Consider the following 23,897-nt stretch of genomic DNA (forward strand, 5'->3'; position numbering starts at 1 on the left):
TTCAACATATTTTTCCTATAGAGACGTACCTTATCTCACATTTTTCAACATATTTATCCTGTAGAGACGTACCTTATCTCACATTTTTCAACATATTTTCCCTGTAGAGACGTACCTTATCTCACATTTTTCAACATATTTTCCCTATAGAGAAGTACCTTATCTCACATTTTTCAACATATTTTCCCTATAGAGACGTACCTTATCTCACATTTTTCAACATATTTTCCCTATAGAGAAGTACCTTATCTCACATTTTTCAACATATTTTCCCTATAGAGACGTACCTTATCTCACATTTTTCAACATATTTTCCCTATAGAGACGTACCTTATCTCACATTTTTCATCCTTCCTTCACACTTGTATTTCCTTTTCTTGGTTAATCTCAAAGTGGTGATTGAACCGCTAATATAAAGGTAATAAACTGCACTAGGAGGGTGTGTATAACTCCTATTGGTTGTTGCATACTCATTTACATGCAACAGTGTAGTATTACCACGTGGAAACATGATTTCAAGTGAGAGTCTTAAGGCCACTGGTAAACGAAAAACGTTATATATGAATGAAGGAAAGTGTCTATAAAAAATACAGTTTTAATGGACACTTTCTTACAAAGTCTGTAGTTTTCTACATTTTTCATCATAGTATTGATTATTTCTGGCCAATTTATATAATATTTTTACACCATTACTTTTGCTTAATTTATCTGAGATGGACAGTATGTCAAAGTATTTCATTCATAAAATGTGTTCTAGTCATAATGCAACTGGCTATTCCTAATTGGTACTGATATCAACAATAGTGAATCTGTCGTTATTGAAAATGAATAAGTGTGCATGCTGATGGTTCTTGGATGCAGACATTCTTTGTAGTCGTATTTTTATCAAACGTTACTTACATTACCTGTGTGATAGAATTTAACCAATGATTGAACTACGCATCACTAGTATGGCTTGTGAACTTTAAAAATGAGGACTGAATGACTGCATGTTGCGTTAAAGTGATTTAAGAGTATGGCTTTGTTTTACATTACTGACTAGTTCTGCAACATTGTAACACAAATGAATTGTCTCACAACAAATGGTGAGAGCTTGTTCTTTCATGATGTATTCATCTTGAACCCTTCTTTTTTTAAGACTGTGTGGGAGGAAAAGCCATTGCGAGATGACGAATTTTGTTTTCATTGGGTTTTGGTTTTGTTTATTTCCAACTTATTTTTTCTATCACTTACTCTATTTATTAATATTTTATATTCATTTAAGCACCACTCACCTTATGATGATCATGTTTATTTTGAGTACATATGTGTTTTCATGAGACTGATATCAGTTTCCCCTAGCAATCACTTACAGATATAATTAATGTTGCAGAAGAGTTTGAAAATTACGCACAGGTATTTTGCACAAGATTATATAACTTATAATCACGGTATTATTATTTATTATCATTCAGTATTGTTAGTAATTTTGTGGTTTACGTATGGAACATTGTTATTGTGGAATTAGTTATTTTATTTATCTGTTTTTCCCCATTCCTTTATTTCTTGAAATACTTATTAACATGGAGTTACATGTTGTGTTATTCACTAATGTTAGTTTGAAGTCCTGGCCAGGCGCATATTTCTTTCTGTGTTTCGTAATTTATTAACTTGCTATTGTAATAGTATGAAAACTTGGAATTTTGTGGTTGTCAACGAATAATCATTTTTTCGCTTTGTTTCAACACTGGTTGTAGCGAAAAGTTACTTTAGATCTTTACACCTTTGCGGCAACAGTAAAGATAAACCATACAGTATGTGGTTATTTCGTAGATGGATGGACATAATTATATGATAAATAAATATAAGACTTTGTATAATTCAAGGACTGGAGGTCACCAAGTCCTTACTTATTCATGTACTGATTGTACCAAAATAGTTTTTGCGGCTGCATTAATATCAAAACGTTGATTAATAGAAAAAGAAACTTTACAAAACTATGAATTAGCAGAGTGTTTTATTCTCCTTTGTGACAAAATATCTCTGAACGTAACTGGTACTCCTGAAGATTAAATGAGGTAGTTGTTTGTAGTAACAGTTTGGTCAAAGCTTATCCACTTCTTTATATGTTAGCACAATACATCATTGGTGTTTCGACTGAGCAATTGATGAGATGACTTCTGGAGAAATGAATATGTATGATGGAGCTGATTTAAACAGCTAGTAATATTTACTGAGTTGTTTATTGAGTTCACAGAAGAAATGAAACAGACTATTAAGCTGGTGCTTGCAAATTTTGTTAATCCATACCAAACTTACTGGAATGAATACTTAATACATTTTGATGACTGTGTACTATGGATTGGTTGAGAAATACATTTCTGGAAAAATATGAAGTATAGTATTCTTCCAAGAGCAGATGTGTCAGTGTCCACAAAATATGATGGTTAAGGTCTCAATAAATATGAACATAGTTTAAAAGTCAGTAACTAGGAAGTATCACCCAATGGCATAAGAGATATTATAATGAAGTAGAAATGAATGAAAACTTGAGAGTAAAAACTGCATGTGTATTATTACATTCCTACATTATAGAAACAGAACGTTTCTGGTTGACCAGGTCTTAATTTTATTCTTTAAAAACTCTATCTATGGACTATGAAGGGCAAGGGTTGTGTGAATGTATAAGTGCGTGAAACATGTTGACGAGCAAAAGAAATTCATGCACTGTAAAAGTTTATGACTCATAGATGGCGATACAATAATGTATAGTTGCTACCAAGATGCAGCTGGCGAGAGAAGTCATTAAGCTGTTATAGTTATCGAACAAAGGTTGTCCGTCTGACTGTAAAAGCATATATAATTATATTAAATATTCATATTTATTTATATGAAAATATATACATGTGTGTGTGTGTGACAGTGATACTTGATCAGTTATTACATTATTTAAATTTTTCACCTCTTGCCTGAGCTTGAAACCAAACAGAATCCAGGTTGACAAAGCATTTTCAACGCACATTATATAAGACTTTCGTTATATCACAAAACATGAAGGATTATATTGAATGTGGCTGATGTTGGACAAAATCTTCCAGTATGTTGGTTCTATCTAATGCTTCTTTGGGTCCAGAGAACCACTGACTACTCTTTATTTTGTTACAGGATAAAGTAACTATTGCTGCTTCATGGCCCGTGCGGGGCTGCCTTTGTAGTTAAGACCTTTTAACCCTAGAAGGATATTAAACAGGTTTTACTGTATTATATGATCTGGTAATGTTTAATAGATTCTATAACCTTATTCTTATGAGTGTTATTTTTGTGATAGTCAATTGGTTTATTATCTACATTGTAAGTTGTTGTTGTTGAAGATCTAATTTCAAATGAGAATCAATTTTAAAATGTTATTTTATAAAATATTAATATTATGAAATTTAAAGAGCATTTTGTATTTTTATATAATTTTGATCTGTTTTAGAGTGTATTAATATAATTGATTCATGTTCAATGGTATTTTTCTCAGGTGTTTTTTTTTCTAAAATTAATTTTTTGACTTTTAATTACTCATTTTTAAAGTGCCTATAACTTCTGTATATTGCAATATATGCTTTTATTTGTATTAGGTTATTATTAATGCTATGTTGTATTTTCAGTGTTGTGTACAGATAAAGAGCTTACTTTTGTACTTTCATTATTCTATTGTTTTCATTTTGAATCTTAAATGATTGAAGTAATCTCTGTTTTGGTTATGTGTTACATGTTTTGTATTATAGGTCGTTTTCTTTTATTTGTTCACTGAGTGTATGCGTTTGTATTCTTTTTTGTACAGTTGCAAATCTGTGTTACAAAGTAATATATATTGAATTGTAATTTTTATATCTTGTATAATTACTTTAATTAATAATTTTAAATAATTTTATTTTGTATGTCAATTATTGGTTTTATCTCCATTTGTCTGTATAGTTTGCTACATAAGTGTGTTTCACAAAAGTAAAAGCAAATTACATTGGGCACGTAACTAGGTGCAAGATTACTGTTCTTTTATATAATACAGTAGATTTCAAAATAAACATTAAAACACAGCTTCAGGACAAAACTAAGGTACTGAGAAGAAGAAATATAGTATGTGAGACGTACTAAATGTTTTTCTTTTTGCCATAGGTAGGTAGGTAAATAATTAAAAAAAAACAAAATTCACACTTAAGCACATATAGACTTGTGTAATTGTTTAGCAATAAAATATGGCTTACTTCCAGTCACAAGTTAACTGTTATAAGTTATTATCATTTGATATCACTTAAACTTTATCATATAAGAAGTTAACATGAGCATTTAAATAACAAATATCTCTCACTTTTTAATTCTAGTTATGCAATGTTTCAGTCAGTCGTGGATTGTTTCATATGCGTTTGCTGCACTTTCTTTTGTTTCTGTGAACTGATTTTGTAAGAGTTCTCATTGCTTAATTGTTATGTTTTCGATCAAAGTGATATCATGATTTTTTGTTTAAAACAGTATGCGTACAAACAGCTGAGTACTATGAAACAGCTCATCTGTATTACAATAAATATTCAATGGACCCACATCTATTCTTACAACTAAAATAGCCTGGCCTCGTATAATGTCTTGTTCAATCATAAGCCATTGTTCCAGTTGCATGACCTTCTAAGAAAGACTGTTGGACAATTTATTGGGTGGTTTGAAACAATAACAGTACAAGGTATTTGATGTTAGGTGATTAAGTAGCAAAGTAACCATAGTTTTCAGCACTGTGTTCATCACTTATCATATCATATTCTACTGAAATAGACTGCAATTCAAAGCTGACAAATGAACTACTGAAATTTATAAATGTAAAACAAGCACGAATAAAAATGTATTTGATTGTGAGATATAAAAATATACACAACTAAAACTGCTGATATATTTGTCTGATATACGACAATAATACCAACTATCGTGGTTTAGCGGAAATATCATAAATCAGATATTTTAAAGTTATTTGAACCTAATTAGATGTAAAATGTGTAACGGATTTACTATTATGTATTTATTTTAATATCGATGTTTCTTTCAGTTAAATATATACTTAGAAATATACGTAAATTATATTGTTAAATATCTGTTGCGAAATTCTCATTCATTCTCTTAAATTTATAGAAGATTCTTGAGTATAAGAATTAGCAATACGTGTAAGTAAAATATAACCTAAAAATTATTTAAGAAGGTCAAAAAGTTTTCTGTACTTTAATTAACGTTATAATACCTCTTATGAATACATTGTTAAGTAAAATATTGTTACCAACTAAAGTTTCGAGAACCTCTCCTAAAATTTATAAATCGACGCGCCAAAACAGAGTTTTCATAATAATATTGTTGGTTTGCTACGGTTAGTGCATTGTAAACTTCGAAAGTTATAACTGTGATAACAGTTTATTAATTGGGAAACTATAGATACTTTACCAGGAACATTTATAGATTTCAAACTTTACAAACTGTTTGACATCAGTGAATTAATTTCATACATTAATATTTTTGTGACGACGTTAGGCATCTTCGTCAAAGAAAATTCGGCTTCAAACGATGTGAGACCAGCGAAGAAGAGGGAGTTAGCTAATTTAGCCGTTAAGCGAATTGTACATATATCAAGTGAGAATTAATTCACTCATCGTGAACCGTCGATAAAATTTTCAATTCCACAACAGGTAGAAGACACAATATTGTTTGAAAGCTTATAAAACTTTTGCATATAAATAATTCTTTGTAATAGCTAGTTCTAATAACCATTATTATAATGTGTATTATTGTTTCTGTTTTAAAACATATTTGTGTTAAGAAAGAAATTTAGGTGTATCAATCTTATTGGTAAATATCGTAAAGTTAATACACGTCGACATTCAATTAACATTCAAATTGAAATTAAAATGTCAAACTGTTTCAAATCGTGATACATAACACAATTAATCAGAAACTTGTCTGAGAAAAGTTATATGTAACAATAATAAACTGGAAGCTTGTGTTAAAGATTTTAACCAGAGACAAAATTCGTTTTGAATTAAAAATAAAATCTTGATTCAATATGTAAATTTATCAGTGCCAACAAGATTTCATCATGTCTTATTTTCAATTTAAAAAAATGAACTAAAAAGCATATTACTGAAATTCTAGTCGATCATGATTTATTGCCTGAGGAAGCATTAGTGGAATACTCTAGTGCCTCCACTAGCCAATCAGAGTTGAGTGATAAAAACAAATAAGAAAACCAGTTAAAACTAAAATAAATCGAGTTTAAACAGGCCCGTATCGAGGCCAAGAAAGAGCAAATTCTCGGCTATTTAAAATCGTAATATGTAACATAATAAATCGGATAAGTTATAATGCATGACAAATGTATAATAAGGGACTAATAGACTAGTAATTTTACATCTAATTGTTCAATGTACGTGTAAAACCATATCACTGATTATTAAAGTGAAATTTTTAGTGTAATTTTTATTCTCGATTTATTTATATTTCTAAAATAAATTCGTGTTATGTAGTTATTTTTATGGACTTTTAAATTTAATCTGAAGATTTTTAACTACATGAATCTAAATCCGTCATAATCCTGTTTGAAACAATTTTTTAACCCGAAGATGTCCCGAAAAGGTCAAAACGTTTTTCTCACACCTTATTTTAATTACAGTTTTTGATACTTGTACTAACCCTCTTTGCAATACATTTTTATTTTAAGTAGGTTTCTCACCAAAAAGGAGAGCAGGTGTATTGCAGTGATAACTGAACAGATTGAATTAAATATGTATGTATTTTTCTAGCTATCGTTATCAATATGCAAATATAATTTTTAATGTTTCATCATTTAAGTATGATTTTAAAACTTGGACTATCATATCCTAATCAAACGTATTTAGTGAAAAATTTATAAGAATTTATAAATTCTGATATGTAATCAGATCCATGGCGTCAAATTTGGGAAAGAGTAAAACAGCATGAAAAACACAACCTTGAAACTACATCCAGACCAGTCATACTTAGTCCACTTTAGCAAAAAATAAGGCTTAACTACTCTGTTTGCTATGTAAAGACTAATAAAATATATAGTTAACTGGTACTTCTTCGTTTTTGCTTAAAGAAAATATCAAATAAAAATAATAATAAAACACTGAGTGATATAAAATATAAAACATAACAAATCGAACTATATATTATTGTGAGTTGAATCTATTTATAATATACTTCAAACTTATACGACAGTATTTGCATTTTAACAGTGTTTATAACTTTAATTAACTTTATACAATAAGAGTACAAGCATGTTATATTCATTTTACTGACATCTATTTTCGTGCTCGTTAAAGCCAACCAAATATACATCTGAGATTTTCAGAAAAGTGCACAAATGTTGATCATTGTCCTGAGAGTCGTACTGTAAACGGAGAAAAAGTACTATCACTTCTACATTACAAAACAACCCCTAAAACTCAGAACAAAATGTTGTAGAGAAATAGTTTCCAACATTAACACATTTCTGCTATAAATACACATTGAACCCTTCATAAATATACGTAACAAATATGTTCACATCAACATTAAGCACACATCTACAATTTATCATTAACTTTTTCACGTTTTCTTACCTACTGAAATACTACACAACTCGACAGCAAGGTCCTTCAGAACTTCTTAAGCTTCATTGTGTTTGTTAATAAAACTTTTTTGACAAAAGAATTCAAATGTCTCCCAATTGTTCCTTTTTTGATATGTAATCTGCGACACTAATTAGACACTCACAAACACATTGTTATAACGGAAATATCACGTAAATAGGTAATATTTGAGGAAATACCTCTTCTGCATTAAACTATTGATATCAACTAAAGTAAAGTGTACAATATTGTGGAGAAAGTATAACCAGATGTATACTAAAAAAGACGAAGGTAACTTACATACACATCAGAAAAATCTTGAGTAATCACTATATTGGAGGATAAAATATCCACCATCATGTACTTTACAAACTTTAACATATAATATCTTACAATGTGATTTTTTTTGGATATAGTAATATGTAACAAACTTACTAATATAAGTAGGTGAGCCCACCAGAGTACTTACATTTTATGATGAGACTCCTTGTTGTTTACAAACACATTTCTCACTAAAAACATACAGATTATGAGGAGAACGTGGCAACTTAAAACTGAACATTGAACGTTAAAAGTGGTTAAAAGCCAAATGAAGGTCATCTGTGAAACCAATAAATATTATTATGGTTTAACATACAAATGTAGATTTTTTTAAATTAAAATACTAGCCACCGGCATAGAATGTATTTCTTGTCTTCGGTTTATTTTACTTCTCGTACATTTTCGCCATATTTTACCTCAGCTCATTTGGAATAGTTAAAATTTACATTACGCCATCAAATATGAACCAATTATTTACATGTTAAACACTTAAGCTGTTCACTCTTTTTTGTAAGAACGAATTCTCATAAAATGAATATGTAGGTTAGTCTGAATTACAATTTTGTCACTTACCTAATTCAATTGAATCGTCTTTAGTTGAAGGACAGTAGTCTCACAAATTCTGTTTTCAAGTTTCTATTACAAAGGGACATTTCAACATGCATTTAAACAGAAATGTTCTTAACAAAATATAGATTTAAGTATAAGCCATATGTGGATCTGCCAAGTGTTTGAGTTTGAAACATTAAAGCTTTTTCCTTGGATTTCTATATGAGGAAACCTAAAACTCTTTTGTTTTTCTTGCCTCTAAAGATATTTATTTTTAATTAACTGTTTGTTTTCTTATAGCACAGTCATCGAGTTATCTGATAAGCCCACGGAGGGGAATCGAACTTTGATTTTAGCGTTGTAAATCCGTAAATCCGGAGAGTTACCGCTGCACTAGCGGGGGGCGTTTTAATTAACTGATTCAGTCTCTTTATCTATGTATAATGGAGTCAATTGTTGTTTGGGTCCATAATAAATATATTGTTATTACACACAGCCCAGGTGAAACAATTGATTATAGTCAGCTAACTGGCTAGACCAATACGATTGTTTACTTAGTTTCCATAGTGATGAAACAATTAAATCAGTTTTCAGTTTCATTAAAATACTTTTCTTCTGTGTCTTTTTTCTGTGTACTTGGTGCATCTATCAAAGCATAATCCAAAGAGTCAGATTTTGCCATGAAATCCGAATTTGTGGTATCCATTTGAAAGTGATTTAAGATTTCTGTGTCTTTTGGAAACTCAAAGATATTACTCGAACTAGAACATGGATAATTACTCTCCAAGTTCACATTATACAAACTTTCAAAGCAAAAGGAGGTTGCATTTTTCGCGTTATCGTCACAACGATTGTAATAGACATCGGAAGTGTCTGAAGTGTAAGAAAATGGTTTGTTGTGTTTAGAAAAAAGACACTCTTGGTTCAAGTGAGGATTCTGAAGATTGCAGTGTTTGGAACTAATGGTTTTAGAGACAAAAACATAAGCATCTTCAGCACGCATATACTCGCTGCTGCTTCCACTGCTTGTGCTACTGCGCGAACACAGAGACGAAGTATCAATGTAATCACTAGTGTCAGAAGAGGAACTGTTGTTGGTCACTAGCACCTCAGAAGTTACTAAACAGTTTGGGGATAACACTTGCTGCCATTCGTTAGAGTCTGGAAAAGACAGAGAGAAAAAAATATACTGAGAAAAATTGTCAAACTCACGAGTAAATTTACATTTATTACTAAATCACTGTAATATAATTTCTTCAGTCACTGTTTTATTTCTCCACCAGAGGTTCAGCATTACGATTGAGGGCTTATAATATTAAAAATTAAATTTCCAATACTTGTGATGGGCAAAGCTCGGACAGCTTAATGTGTGGCTTTGCACTTAACCAAACACTTATTTTCTTATGTTATAATATTTCATTAATAATTTCAGTTACAAGTGTTTTTTTTCTTTATTTCAAAGGTAATCCCATCTTCTGCAGAGAAACTTAAACAATTTTCATTTCTGCTTTTTAAATATTAATATGAGATATATTATCTTCTACTATCTAAGTTTCTTCAAAATCAACATAGATATACGAAAAACCCGGCTCCATTTTCAAAGACTCTTTTAATTTTAAATATATTTTTATTCATCTGAATCATAAAGCCTTAATAACCAGTTTTGATGTAATCTCCTTTTTCACAGAAGTCCCAATCACTGAAGCCTACAACACAGTTTTGACCTTTGTATCCAAGACCCCAACCCATTTAACACACATCCCTAGCAACCTTTATAGAATTCATTACCACCAAAATTAACTTTATGTTCAATGACCAAAACTATCATGACACTAAAAAAATAAATGACCTAAGTATGGGGGAATCCTGTGTCACCAGTTTTAGCCAACATTTTTATGACATAGATTGAAACACAAGCAATAAATTCAGCCGTATATCCACCACTATACTGGTACAGGTATGTTGACGACGCAGTTGCTGGGTTCACATCTACAGAACACACACTTAGTTTCTCAGCCACGTCTAACCTATACACCCAACATTAAGTTCACCTGTGAATACAAAATAACTAACAAAATATCATTTCTCAACCTCAAAATAACAAAAAAATCACCCATACTGGACCATACATTCCCTTGAACTCAGCACATGGAACAAAACAAAAAACATATTAATAAACCAAATAAACAGCCATAAAACTATACTCACCCGATAAAATTAATGATGAAAGCAACAAAATAAAACAACACTTCATCAATATCAACAAATTTCTCCAAAACCATTGAAAAAATTGTATTCACACACCTGGACTAACAACAAACAAACAATAATAAATCCCAAGATACAACAAACTACAAAACCTTACACTACTGTATACCATATATTCCCGACATCAGTAAAAAATAACCAACATTTGGAAAAACTTATAACAAAACACTACACTCTAGTAAACATCAAATTAATTCTAAAATCAGGAACAAAACTAAAGTCCATGCTACGTAAAAACCTACACTGACAAACGTTATTTATAAAATACAATGCAACAACTGCCAGGACTTCTATATTGGAGAAACAAGCAAAAACTAGATTCAAAGTACAAAAAAAAAACACTTACACACGTTTTTGAACGCTACAAATCAAATAAATACAACATAATCATAGAAAACACACAGATATTAAGTAAGAAAACAAATATAAACAAACGCAAAATAAAAAAAGCCTACTTATACAACATGCCTGGCATGGCCAGGTGGTTAAGGCACTCGACCCGTAATCCGAGGGTTGTGGGTTTAAATACCCGTCGCATCAAACATGCTCACCCTTTCAGCCGTGGGAGCGTTATAATGTGACGGTCAAGCCCAATTTTTATTGGTAAAAGAGTAGCCCAAGAGTTGGCGGTGGGTGGTGATGACTAACAGCATTCCCTCTAGTCTTACACTGCAAAATTAGGGACGGCTAGCGCAGATAGCTCTGGTGTAACACCCCAAACAATCCCATACCCGTTAACATTCTTGTACATATGACACGTGCTCGGCAACGGTCAATTGCAAACTCTCTCTTCATTCACCTGAAGATGACCTAAGAAGGTCGAAACATTGTTCTGTGCTTTATTAATAAGTGTTAATACCAATACCAGCTGTTCTGAGATACATACTATTTATTATTTTCATAAAAACATCAGCTATGAATCATTATTAGATGCACCCACAAAGTGTAATGACTCAAGAGGTAAACAGTTTCCATTATATCGTAAATATTTAACTGTGCTTCTTAGTAGTAAATTATTTCACGACAATTTACTATTAAACTGAGTAGTTTTGTTTATGTATTTACTTTTTCTTTATAAAAACCTTCAAAACCAAACGTACAATAATTACCTTGAAACTTCTGAGGTGTGTACTTGTCAGTACATTTACAGGACCCATGGATGTTGCTGTGATAAGTGAGATCTTTCTTCATTAAAAACCATGGTCTTTTCATGGCGTGGACGATCTCATGAATTTCGTTCTCGCGCATATTACTAGACAAATGTTCAGGGAAAACATTGGTAGCATCATAAGATGTCTTACCAGTTGTTGTGTTATTGTCTTTATAGGGTGGTAAACTTACCGAAACACCGGAATCAGAGGGACTGGGTATACAACTGTTTTGGGGTTTACATGGAACTCTTGTTGACATTTGCATGACACTAGAAGAATTATTTTCTTGATTAATTATAATTTTATCAGTTCCTTCGTCGAGATCATCTTCAGACAGTCTGTGTTCTTCAGAAGGTTTTAGACAATCTGCTGAACGATGTGTAGGACCCCTGTGAAGGATTTGAAGTGACTTACAATTTGGAGAAGAAGGTGTAGATGATGTTGGTGAGATATCATCTGTGCTGTATGACTTTTCTTTGGTCGTTAGTGTTAGCTTTGAAATGGGGGAACATTTTCTAACAGGTGTAGTCCTTGAACTTCCAGTTGGTGAGGAAGCAATGATTTTAGAATATTCTGGGCCATTTTTGGACGTCGGCTGTTGTGCTTCTGCAGAGTTTGACCTTCTACGGACCAGGACTTTTCTTTCTGACTTCCAAGAGAGTTCAGTATTGAAATCTCTGAAAAATGCTCTTGTAAACTTAATTGTCTTCTTATGTGAAATGGACTAGTTTCTTTATTCTTTTTTTCTAAGCCCAAACAGCTTTCATTAACAATACTTTCTTCAGAATGTACCACCTGTTTAATAGAACGCCAAAAAGGCAATATTGTTTTTTCTTGTAAAGAATTTGTATTTAGCCTATCGTTATTGTTAAATAAAACTCGAGGGTACGTGTGTGAGTTTCCCGGTAATAAATGGAAGCTTTCTGTCGATTTACAAGGATCAACGGGTTCCATTGGTAAGTAATTATCACTGACGTTCCTTTCTGAACAATTCTTGCCAGTAAAAGACATGACTTCATAAGAACCTTCTGGATTCTTTTCTAAAGAATGAATAGACGGCATAACTTGACTGTTATTATTACCACTTTTGTCTCTCTGGAAGAAATCTTTTGGTAGTTTATTTTTGATTGAAACAGGTACTTTTTGTGGTGTTAGCTGAGGTTTCTCTGAATGTTTATCAACACTTGTTAAAGAAAGTTCATCAGCTGACTCTACTGGTAATTTCTTCAACAAAGAAGCTGAATTCTCATAAAGAGAAAGAGATTCAATAAATCCAAGATTAGCGTAATTAGGTAAATCAATAACACAGTCTTCACATTTGTATTGAGAACTGTCTTTTTCAGCGTTGAGATGCTCCTTATTTTCGGAATCTGGAAACAATACTTGCGATTGAAGTACATTTTGATGCTGTTGTGTAACTACACGGTTAGTGTTACGTCGAGGTACTCGCTGTTTATCAACACCAAATAAGGAAGGTTTAGACTCAGCTCTCTGACACGTACATAGTATATTCTTTTTCACGACTACTTTTTCACCAGGTTTTTGTAAATTATTTCCTGTTTCGTACAAATATTCTTCATTCAAATGTGTGCCTTCCACAACCGCTGAACAGTTAGAATTGTAAAGGTTAACCTCTTCTTCGTTAAGACTCTTTTTCAAGTGTGGATCCAAACTTTTATTACCTGTCGTTAACAAATTATTGCTTGGACGACGCTCCTGGTCAGAAGACAAAGGAACTCTCACAATGCCAGAAGCTTCAAGAACAAATGGGCGCTGTGGATGGTCACAAGAACCAACACAAGTGGGGAGCAATGCGACGTTGTTCTGGTTAGCACGTGCATGTTCCTGCAGAGATCAGACGCATGATAAAATGTATGATACATATCACAAAAGTAACACAAAATAAGTACAAACATAATACAAAATAAATATGCACGTTAAAATAACCAAACGTTTGCTAAATGATGCATTTTCTATCTAATTTTAGCTGTTTTTGAATTTTAAGTAAAGTGACAAAATATGTTCTTACGTCTAAACGTTATGTAATCAATTATTGTCAAATTAATTTCTTGTTTATATTTTTTGCTTGATATTATATATGCTTTATATGACGATTTTTTTAAGGATTTTAATACGTTTAAACCACAAGTAGACACCCACGTTCACATAACTTGCGTCCGTAAATGTTGTCTAATGTGAAAAAAAAAAATTTACCAAACTACGTAAATACAAATTATAAATACCACTATGCATACTTCAATTGGTGTTACGTTTCAGTTCTTTTTTGTAGATGTGTTTAAGCAACATTTAATACGTTTCATCAATCCTGTTTGTTTGTTTTGAATTTATATCATGTAATGCCGAATTTTTAAGACGTCATATATTAACGAAACGTTGTTCGCTCTTCTATGTAAAATATTTTCTCAACCCAAACGAGCCGTTTTTGCATATAAATTTCTCAACAAGTGGGTTTCTCGACATCACTGAATTTTATATATATTTTAATATTCTGTGGTTGGAGTGCGATATAAATCTAAATATCTAAATTTATAATAATATGTCCATTTCCACCACTTCTTAGTATATTTTATCTTACATTAAGTTAGCTCACTTTTTAAAATTATTTTCCTTGTTTGATTGAAGTTGAGCACAAAAGTACACAATGTGCTATCTGTGCTCAATTCATCACGGGTATCGAAAGTCGGTTTCTCTCTCTGTGACTCTGCAGATATACCACTGTACCATTGAGAATGGTTATTATTTGCAGTGAGAATTTATTATAGGTAATTTTAGTGTATTTATAACTTCTATAATATATTTCGTTTCATTCATAATCAGACTTTTAGTTAACCAAACACAGAAAAGAAAAATCGAGTTTAGTTCATCTTGGAACTTGACAAAACATTATAGAAGCAGTCTCGTAAATAACGAATGTTTGCTTGAAATGCATCTTGAGATCACTTTCTTAGGGTGCACTACGTTGCAAAAATGGTAAGAACTGGGGTGTAAAAATGTTTGAAGGAAGTAGAAAACTGTTGTTTTAAACCTTACTAATTGTAAAACACCTAAATATGCGTAATATATGAATGTTACTGAAATATTATTAAATAATAGCTCCTCTAAGTCGTTGCTAGTAAGTATCGATTAGAAAATGCATTCAACCTAAATCAACCAAGATACAAATAAACATAATTAGTTTTATCGATTTTGAAGAACGTTAGACCAGAATCGTTGTATTGTCTTTGTACTGATAACTGTTTATTGAAAGTAGACTTCATTTTGTTTTTATTATTGATTCAAAAAGTTAGTGTCAGAAAGTATAAGTAACTATATTTCATTTATGTGCTTCTATATTAAAGTATTAGAGCCGTAATAGAAATTCATCAATATTTTCCCTATAAACAGTGATGGTAATATATTTTTGTCAGACTATATGGTATTCTAACAAATATCTGGGTGGATTGAGGATATACTTTTTATATATTTTGCACACGATTCATTAACGTTTCGCGTGCTGAGCAGAAAGCGTTAATATAAATAAATTTTGAGCTACAGCTAAGTGTAACGGTTCAGATGTTTTCAATGTTACCTGGTTACATTTACTTTGAAGTATTATTTGTTCTTGTTAATTTTTTACACCTTAATCTAAAGTTTATTACTTAAAAGTAATATGAAACATAGAACGATGTGCCGAGTACATGTGCTATCAATGGGTATTGTAATCAACCTAAAATTAAGCATTACAGTTATATAATAAATATTAACAACAAAATAATGATGGATATTCTTATTTAAAATACAAGATAATCTCATAAAGTAATGGAACTCTCGCTTACATGTATGATACTGGAAAAACATTTTTATTACGCGATGTGCAATCCCGAGCTTCACGAAATATTTATTCGATGTGTATGTCAATTTGCAATAGGGGTCACGATTTTCTTGTTTCATTTTCTGTCACGCACAACTTTATTTTTCTCCATTCTCATGGCGGAAATATGACATCACGTATACGTCACACACAGATCTAGTGCACTAGCGTCACGTGTAATCGGCTAGTTAATATAAGGTTTGTTTGTTTTACTTTATCAAGAACTTACGTGGTTTGAACAAAACACATCAACGTTTAAACACGTTTGATGATGCTAAGCAAATACATAAAGTAAAAAATACAAAAATGACAGAAAACCCAAGCTTTGCTGGGTCATAAGATATTAGACTTAGCAGTGTTCATTGTCCAGAGCTGGGTTTTTACGACCCTTTGATTCATATCATTCCTCACAGTTAGAGGTCTCATTTGTTTAACTAAAAATACAATATGTCTCAGTCAGTCCATATATTTCCGCGTGCAACACATGTAGTAATCCAATATTCCTATTGGCTAATTGTACATTGGTACTTTTACATTTATATGGGTGTAAAAATGAACGGCATGTGATAAACATATTCAGCTCTCAGATTCTAAGAGTTCAACCACACATTTCTTCGAAGTAAATTACAAATTGCAATGAACAATTGTTCATCACTTTTCGTCTGTTGTTGGGAATTAAATGGTTTATATATTGATTTCAAATCAGTTCAGTGAAATGATTTTTGTTTATTACCGACAGAAGATTTTGGAGATGGGTATCTTTCTTAGAAGTGATATTACGTATTGTGTTTGTATATTGCATACTTTTTTCAATGAGAATTATAGATACTCCTGGACATACTACCTCCAGATGGATCTGTAGTAAGATGGCGGGCTTATAATAGTAGGATGAACATCGTTCAAATTGCCATTATATAGTTTCGCTCAACAAAAACAAACATAGTCTTGCCGAGAAAGAAACTGTTTATTTAAAGCTAAAATCCAACAGTAGCATTTATTATTTAAATAAAAATGTTTATTCTTGTCTACTGACAGGCATTTCGCAAAAGACAATAATTTACATGTAAAGACAAACTTTTAACAAAAGGAAATAAATGGAGAGGTAGACGATAGACATCAGCTGTTCAAAAAGAATGTAAAATAGAGTGTAGGGATGACATTTGCATTAGCTGTAGATAATAGCATCGGCACACAATGAAATAAAATGTTCAAAGACAAAAATATGATATCATAAACTCAACTGTTATATCACTCGTTACCTTAAAAGATTAGGACACAAAATTTAGATTATAAAATTATAACCTCACTGCTAAAGCAACTAGATCAGACCTTGTAAGTTGACTAAACCTCTTGAGACATTTTTGGGTTTACGGCCGAAAATATTGTTAAGAACGACGAAACAGTGCACCTCTAATCGTTAAAAGTAAAAACATAAGAACGATGATACAGTATATCTCTAATCATTATAAGTAAAAACATAAGAACGATGAAACAGTGCATCTCTAATCACTATAAGTAAAAACATAAGAACGACGAAACAGTGCATCTCTAATCATTATAAGTAAAAACATAAGAACGATGAAACAGTGCATCTCTAGTCATTATAAGTAAAAACATAAGAACGATGATACAGTACATCTCTAGTCATTATAAGTAAAAACATAAGAACGATGAAACAGTGCATCTCTAGTCATTATAAGTAAAAACATAAGAACGATGAAACAGTGCATCTCTAGTCATTATAAGTAAAAACATAAGAACGATGAAACAGTGCATCTCTAGTCATTATAAGTAAAAACATAAGAACGATGATACAGTACATCTCTAGTCATTATAAGTAAAAACATAAGAACGATGAAACAGTGCATCTCTAGTCATTATAAGTAAAAACATAAGAACGATGATACAGTACATCTCTAGTCATTATAAGTAAAAACATAAGAACGATGAAACAGTGCATCTCTAGTCATTATAAGTAAAAACATAAGAACGATGATACAGTGCATCTCTAGTCATTATAAGTAAAAACATAAGAACGATGAAACAGTGCATCTCTAGTCATTATAAGTAAAAACATAAGAACGATGAAACAGTGCATCTCTAGTCATTATAAGTAAAAACATAAGAACGATGATACAGTACATCTCTAGTCATTATAAGTAAAAACATAAGAACGATGAAACAGTGCATCTCTAGTCATTATAAGTAAAAACATAAGAACGATGAAACAGTGCATCTCTAGTCATTATAAGTAAAAACATAAGAACGATGAAACAGTGCATCTCTAGTCATTATAAGTAAAAACATAAGAACGATGATACAGTACATCTCTAGTCATTATAAGTAAAAACATAAGAACGATGATACAGTACATCTCTAGTCATTATAAGTAAAAACATAAGAACGATGATACAGTGCATCTCTAGTCATTATAAGTAAAAACATAAGAACGATGAAACAGTGCATCTCTAGTCATTATAAGTAAAAACATAAGAACGATGAAACAGTGCATCTCTAATCATTATAAGTAAAAACATAAGAACGATGAAACAGTACATCTCTAGTCATTATAAGTAAAAACATAAGAACGATGAAACAGTGCATCTCTAGTCATTATAAGTAAAAACATAAGAACGATGATACAGTACATCTCTAGTCATTATAAGTAAAAACATAAGAACGATGAAACAGTGCATCTCTAGTCATTATAAGTAAAAACATAAGAACGATGAAACAGTGCATCTCTAATCATTATAAGTAAAAACATAAGAACGATGAAACAGTACATCTCTAGTCATTATAAGTAAAACATAAGAACGATGAAACAGTGCATCTCTAGTCATTATAAGTAAAACATAAGAACGATGAAACAGTGCATCTCTAGTCATTATAAGTAAAAACATAAGAACGATGAAACAGTACATCTCTAGTCATTATAAGTAAAAACATAAGAACGATGAAACAGTACATCTCTAGTCATTATAAGTAAAAACATTAGAACGATGAAACAGTGCATCTCTAGTCATTATAAGTAAAAACATAAGAACGATGAAACAGTGCATCTCTAGTCATTATAAGTAAAAACATAAGAACGATGATACAGTACATCTCTAGTCATTATAAGTAAAAACATAAGAACGATGAAACAGTGCATCTCTAGTCATTATAAGTAAAAACATAAGAACGATGAAACAGTGCATCTCTAATCATTATAAGTAAATCATAAGAACGATGAAACAGTACATCTCTAGTCATTATAAGTAAATCATAAGAACGATGAAACAGTACATCTCTAGTCATTATAAGTAAAAACATAAGAACGATGAAACAGTGCATCTCTAGTCATTATAAGTAAAAACATAAGAACGATTTATTTAATGCCCTTCCCCAACTCACTACCGAGTTACTTTTTAAAATGTAACTAGGTAAATAGCTTCTCTGCTGGTACAGCGGTGAGTTTACGGATTTACAATGCTAAAAAGAAGGGTTTGATTCCTTTCAGTAGACTCAGCAGACAGTCCGATGTTGCTTTGTTATAAGAAAAAAACATACAACCTTCCGGTTAAATTTATACATTTTCTTTGCGGCTAAGACATTAGCACTTAAGTAACCCTTGACAAAAAAAAAAAAATAGGAGGACGGCAGTAGATTAATAAAATCACATAAAAAACGTACACTTTCCTAAAAGTTGGAGTAAGTGCATGTCTAATCTATTTTGATCCACTTCACATCTACTAAATTCCCTTTATGATATATAATTTTATAAACATTCTATATTGTTTGTTTGTTATTTGAATTTCGGGCAAAGCTACTCGAGGGCTATCTGTGTTAGCTGTCTCTAATTTTACAGTGTTAGACTAGAGCGAAAGCAGCTACTCATCACCACCCACCGCCAACTCTTGGGCTACTCTTTTACCAACGAATAGTGGGATTTACCATAACATTATAACGCCCCCACGGCAGAAAGGTCGAGCATGTTCGGTGCGACCGGGATTCGAACCCGCGACCCTCAGATTACGTGTCGAACGCCTTAACCCACCAGGCCATGCGGGGCCCATGTTGTAGTGATAAAGCACTTTAATAAACCCAAGACCAGTGTATATAAAATGTATTTTGTATTAAGAAGTGAGTAGTTATTACGCTACTCAAAATCATTTTGAAATAATCAACGTTTTTGCATTGTATTTAAAACAAGGTACAACAACTATTATTGAGTACTTTCAATGATACCATTGAATTCGTTTTTATGCCAAAAAATCTCAAGTGTCAAGTATTCTGATATTAGAATTTTAATGGTATATAAAAGTAAATAAATGGATATATATTAACAGACATGCCATGACACGTGAAATTTCTGCAATAACTCACTAAAAATCCAATAAAACATTAAAGGTTTTTGCAGAAAGTCTTCAGGTATCACCAAGAGTGGTTATCAGGCGCTTGAATCGCTTTCAGACCACCTGTACAGGGTAGGTTACTGTCGACAAGATCACGAAACAACCGTTACATAATATGGGCTTGATGTGGTTAGCGGACCTTAACTTTTAAATTTATTAAGCATACCAAAGTAGCAAATACAAGATATGTCAATTTTCAAACAGCCAGAAACAGGCCTTATGAGGTTAGTCCTCGTGTGAAGTGCCCTTGGTGAGCAATTTTCTGACGATTTAACCCATTACTACTAAATAAACCATCAACAATAGTGTCGAAATGAGTGTTTTGCTCACAGATGAACCACATTTCATACTATAACCAGTCTTGTAAATGACTTGTATATATTTAAAGAGTAGATAGGATCGCATGCAATCCCAATTTCATGGGAAAAAGACATTGATATAGTGTTGGTGACACATTGGTCTTGGCATAAATCAACACCAGTGAATACACTAACCCTTATGTTTTTACGATGAATGTCATATGATACGGAGATGCAGTTCAATAAATATTGTTGGTTAGAATGTTTTTGTAATGAACTGGTAAGAAAGCTCATGGAGAAAGATGATATTGGGTGTGATTGCCACAGTTTAATCCAGTTTAATATGTATGAAATACGCTGGGTAGATGTCTATAAGATACAAAAGACTCATTTTCAGTCAGAGTTCATGAGCTGAAACTAGATTCAGACAAATTATTAGTCCATTGTAGTTCAGCAACACATTTTCTCATTCATCTGAGGCGTACCATGTTAATGGAAACGTTGCATTAATGGCTGAGGTGATTATATCTTAGTAACATTTTTTTTTCTGATCATTTATTAGGCTAAACAGGTTGTAGTAGCAAACGAACTTTTGTGAACATGGATTCCAATACTATATTTGCAAATCACATCATATAGCCGGTCATCTGGCACTTGTTCTGCATAAACGTGAAACCAAAGGATATAATTAATATTATTAATAAGTACAATTGTACCTTACCGTATCTATAATACATGAAAACTCTGATTAGTCCTAAATAGTTTTGATTAGCGTATAATAAGTGAGACTAACCTATACCCTCACCACAATTAGCATAGCTATACATCTACGGTTTTATAACACTATAAACCGAGTTCAGACACCTGTGGTGGGCACAGCACGAATAATGCATTGTGTAACTTTATGTTTAACTACAAAGCAGTGAGGCTATGCGGATAAAAATTAGGTCATTAATGAGAAAGTTTCAAGCTTATGTTGTTGTTGTTTTAATGTAATATAAACTAATATGCATTTTAACAAAACATTTAGAACTGTATGCTGGTTTTGAATGTGTATATATATATATATACACACACACATAACATATTGGGTTTTTTAGACAAATAGCTGCTTTATTGTTAATAAAAGCAAGTCGATATTACTTATCTTACTGTTAACATTATTTTGTTGATTTCTGAACTTTGCATAAAACAGTTAAACAGCAATTAAAGTTTGTTGCATTAGTAAAAACCAAAACCACTGTAATTTAATAATCAGAGCCAACTCTTTCGGGTTATGGTTATGCTAAACAAACACATAATGGAAAATGTGGCTTACATCTTTACATTTCATACAATTTCAGTTAAATATGGAGTTTTTAATGAATAACAACCTGGGGGTGAATCAAACAGTATCTTCAAATAATCATTTTAAAGAGCTGTTATTAAGTTATCTTTAGTGTCTGGAATCACTTAACGGAAAGTGGTGCATGCTTTCCAAGAATGTTCCTTATTTCTTTTTCCATTAATGTATCGATCAGTTTAGAAGAGTATGGACAGTGGTTATTATCCGTCAGGCTAAAAACAGGATCAGTGCACCAACATACAGCAGCACAAAGGACCTTCGAATTTTGTGTATGATATTAATAAAGAATGTAGAGGTCGGTATATCTACCAGCTCATGTTGTTCATCACTAGTGGTGTTTCTTTGCACTGTTATCAGAAATGTGTCTTCTACCTTGCTGTGGGTGTAATGATTTGGGTTTGGGTTGAACCTTGCTCAAACCTACAAGAGGGCTATCTGTGCTAGCTATATCTAATTTAGCAGCTAATTATCACTACTTACTGTCAACTTTTGGGATACTCTTTTACTAACGAATAGTGGGATTGAATGTCACATGCGACACCCCTACAGCTAAAAGGGCTATCATATTTGCTGGGATGGATATTCGAACCCGGAATCTGCAGATCGCGAGTTGAGCTTCCTAACCACCTGTGGAATAGATCACAAAAAGACTATTTCTACCCATTTTTACATGATAAGGCGATTAGTACGACCACTATAATCTGAAATATTCTTAAAAATGACCCCATATTATTATGGTAGCCTCAAAGATTAGATAACTCTCAGTCCATGGACTCTCTGTAGATTTTTCAAGACTGTTATTTTCTATAATTAATGATGTAACAGTACATAAACTCAACTTGTTTGCCACTTTTAAATTGTAGTTTTAAAGAGTTGAAGAAGTGATTTACATGTTGCAATGCACTGTATTTCAGGGCAAGTACAGGTGAGAGAACTGGAGTATATACTTGCCTCTATGTGATATAATCATCATTTATCAGAGTAAGTTTTTAAGTGCACTCTAGATACACATGACAATATGAGTACACAGCTATTGTGATGCATATGTGAAATACTATATGTGACATGTGCATGTGATATCAGATGATTAATACATCATCGCTGATAGATTTATCAAAGTACTGAAATCCTGTTAGTAATATCCTTATATAAAGCACGGTTTTATAACATGTGTGTTGATGGTATCTAATTTAACATAACTGTACTTTAAATTATCATTTAATTATATCATTTATCCATTAATTATGCAATTAACTAACACATGATTTCTTGACTATGCACCTCAAGATTTGTTGTGAGAGGGGAAAAGTAGAGCCAAGTTTATTGGTGACTAAAGCAATTATGCATGTACCAAGTCTAACATAGAAGTGAGTGTACAGAACCATATTTGAGTGTTTTTCGGAACAAAAACTCCATGCATTTCCTTGGTAGCACACTACGCACTATCAAGATGTAATTGATCACTTCAGTGTGTTTCACATAATGTGTTTCTATTTGCCTGTACTGGTACATTTTTGTAAACATAGTTATTGAAGCAGCGATTTGTGTCAACAGGTCAATAGAGAAAGTATTATCTAGCAAACATTACAACAGGCTAATCATGGTCTACAAGATATTCTTAGAAGCAAAGGAAAGACTTCTGTTTCAAACACTTGAAGGAGTGGAAGATGTAAGACTGTTAATTGATCAAATACATATCGATATATTGGAATTGGCTGAAAATCTCGACAATGCAACTTTGGAAGAAACAACTAAAAATATCTTGTAGAGTTCTATAGAACAAACACAGTGAATCTAATGGCTTCAGTAAGAATTATCCAACATACTATATATTGTGTGTAACAAGAAATATAACAGCAAGTCATGTTACATTGGCATTGGAACTAGCAGTTATGAGTAAATTCATAGAGTCTGGTCACAAATATGAAACAGAGTGAGAGTAAAAACAGAAAGTTATGCAGTCACTTGCTAATTTTACCAATCCATATAAGGTAAAAAACCAAAACCAACCCTTAGTTTATCTTTCATTAGGAGTGAAAGCCCCAGATTCCATTATTTAAAATCTTCTCAC

At 31.9% G+C, this 23,897-nt stretch overlaps 1 pseudogene across 1 annotated transcript in view; it reads right to left on the bottom strand.

Annotated features, from left to right (window-relative positions):
- Nucleotides 1-6,145: 6,145 nt before the first annotated feature.
- The window catches only part of LOC143233461 (uncharacterized), a 170,723-nt pseudogene continuing 152,971 nt past the window's right edge, over nt 6,146-23,897 (bottom strand). The window contains exons 9-10 of the transcript XR_013018180.1: nt 11,873-13,759; nt 6,146-9,656 (exon numbers count right to left, since the gene is read on the bottom strand). The product of XR_013018180.1 is annotated as an uncharacterized LOC143233461 (transcript). The remainder of the gene's footprint in view (nt 9,657-11,872; nt 13,760-23,897) is intronic.

Source organism: Tachypleus tridentatus, chromosome 12 (genome assembly GCF_004210375.1).
Source record: "Tachypleus tridentatus isolate NWPU-2018 chromosome 12, ASM421037v1, whole genome shotgun sequence".
Lineage (NCBI taxonomy): Eukaryota > Metazoa > Arthropoda > Merostomata > Xiphosura > Limulidae > Tachypleus > Tachypleus tridentatus.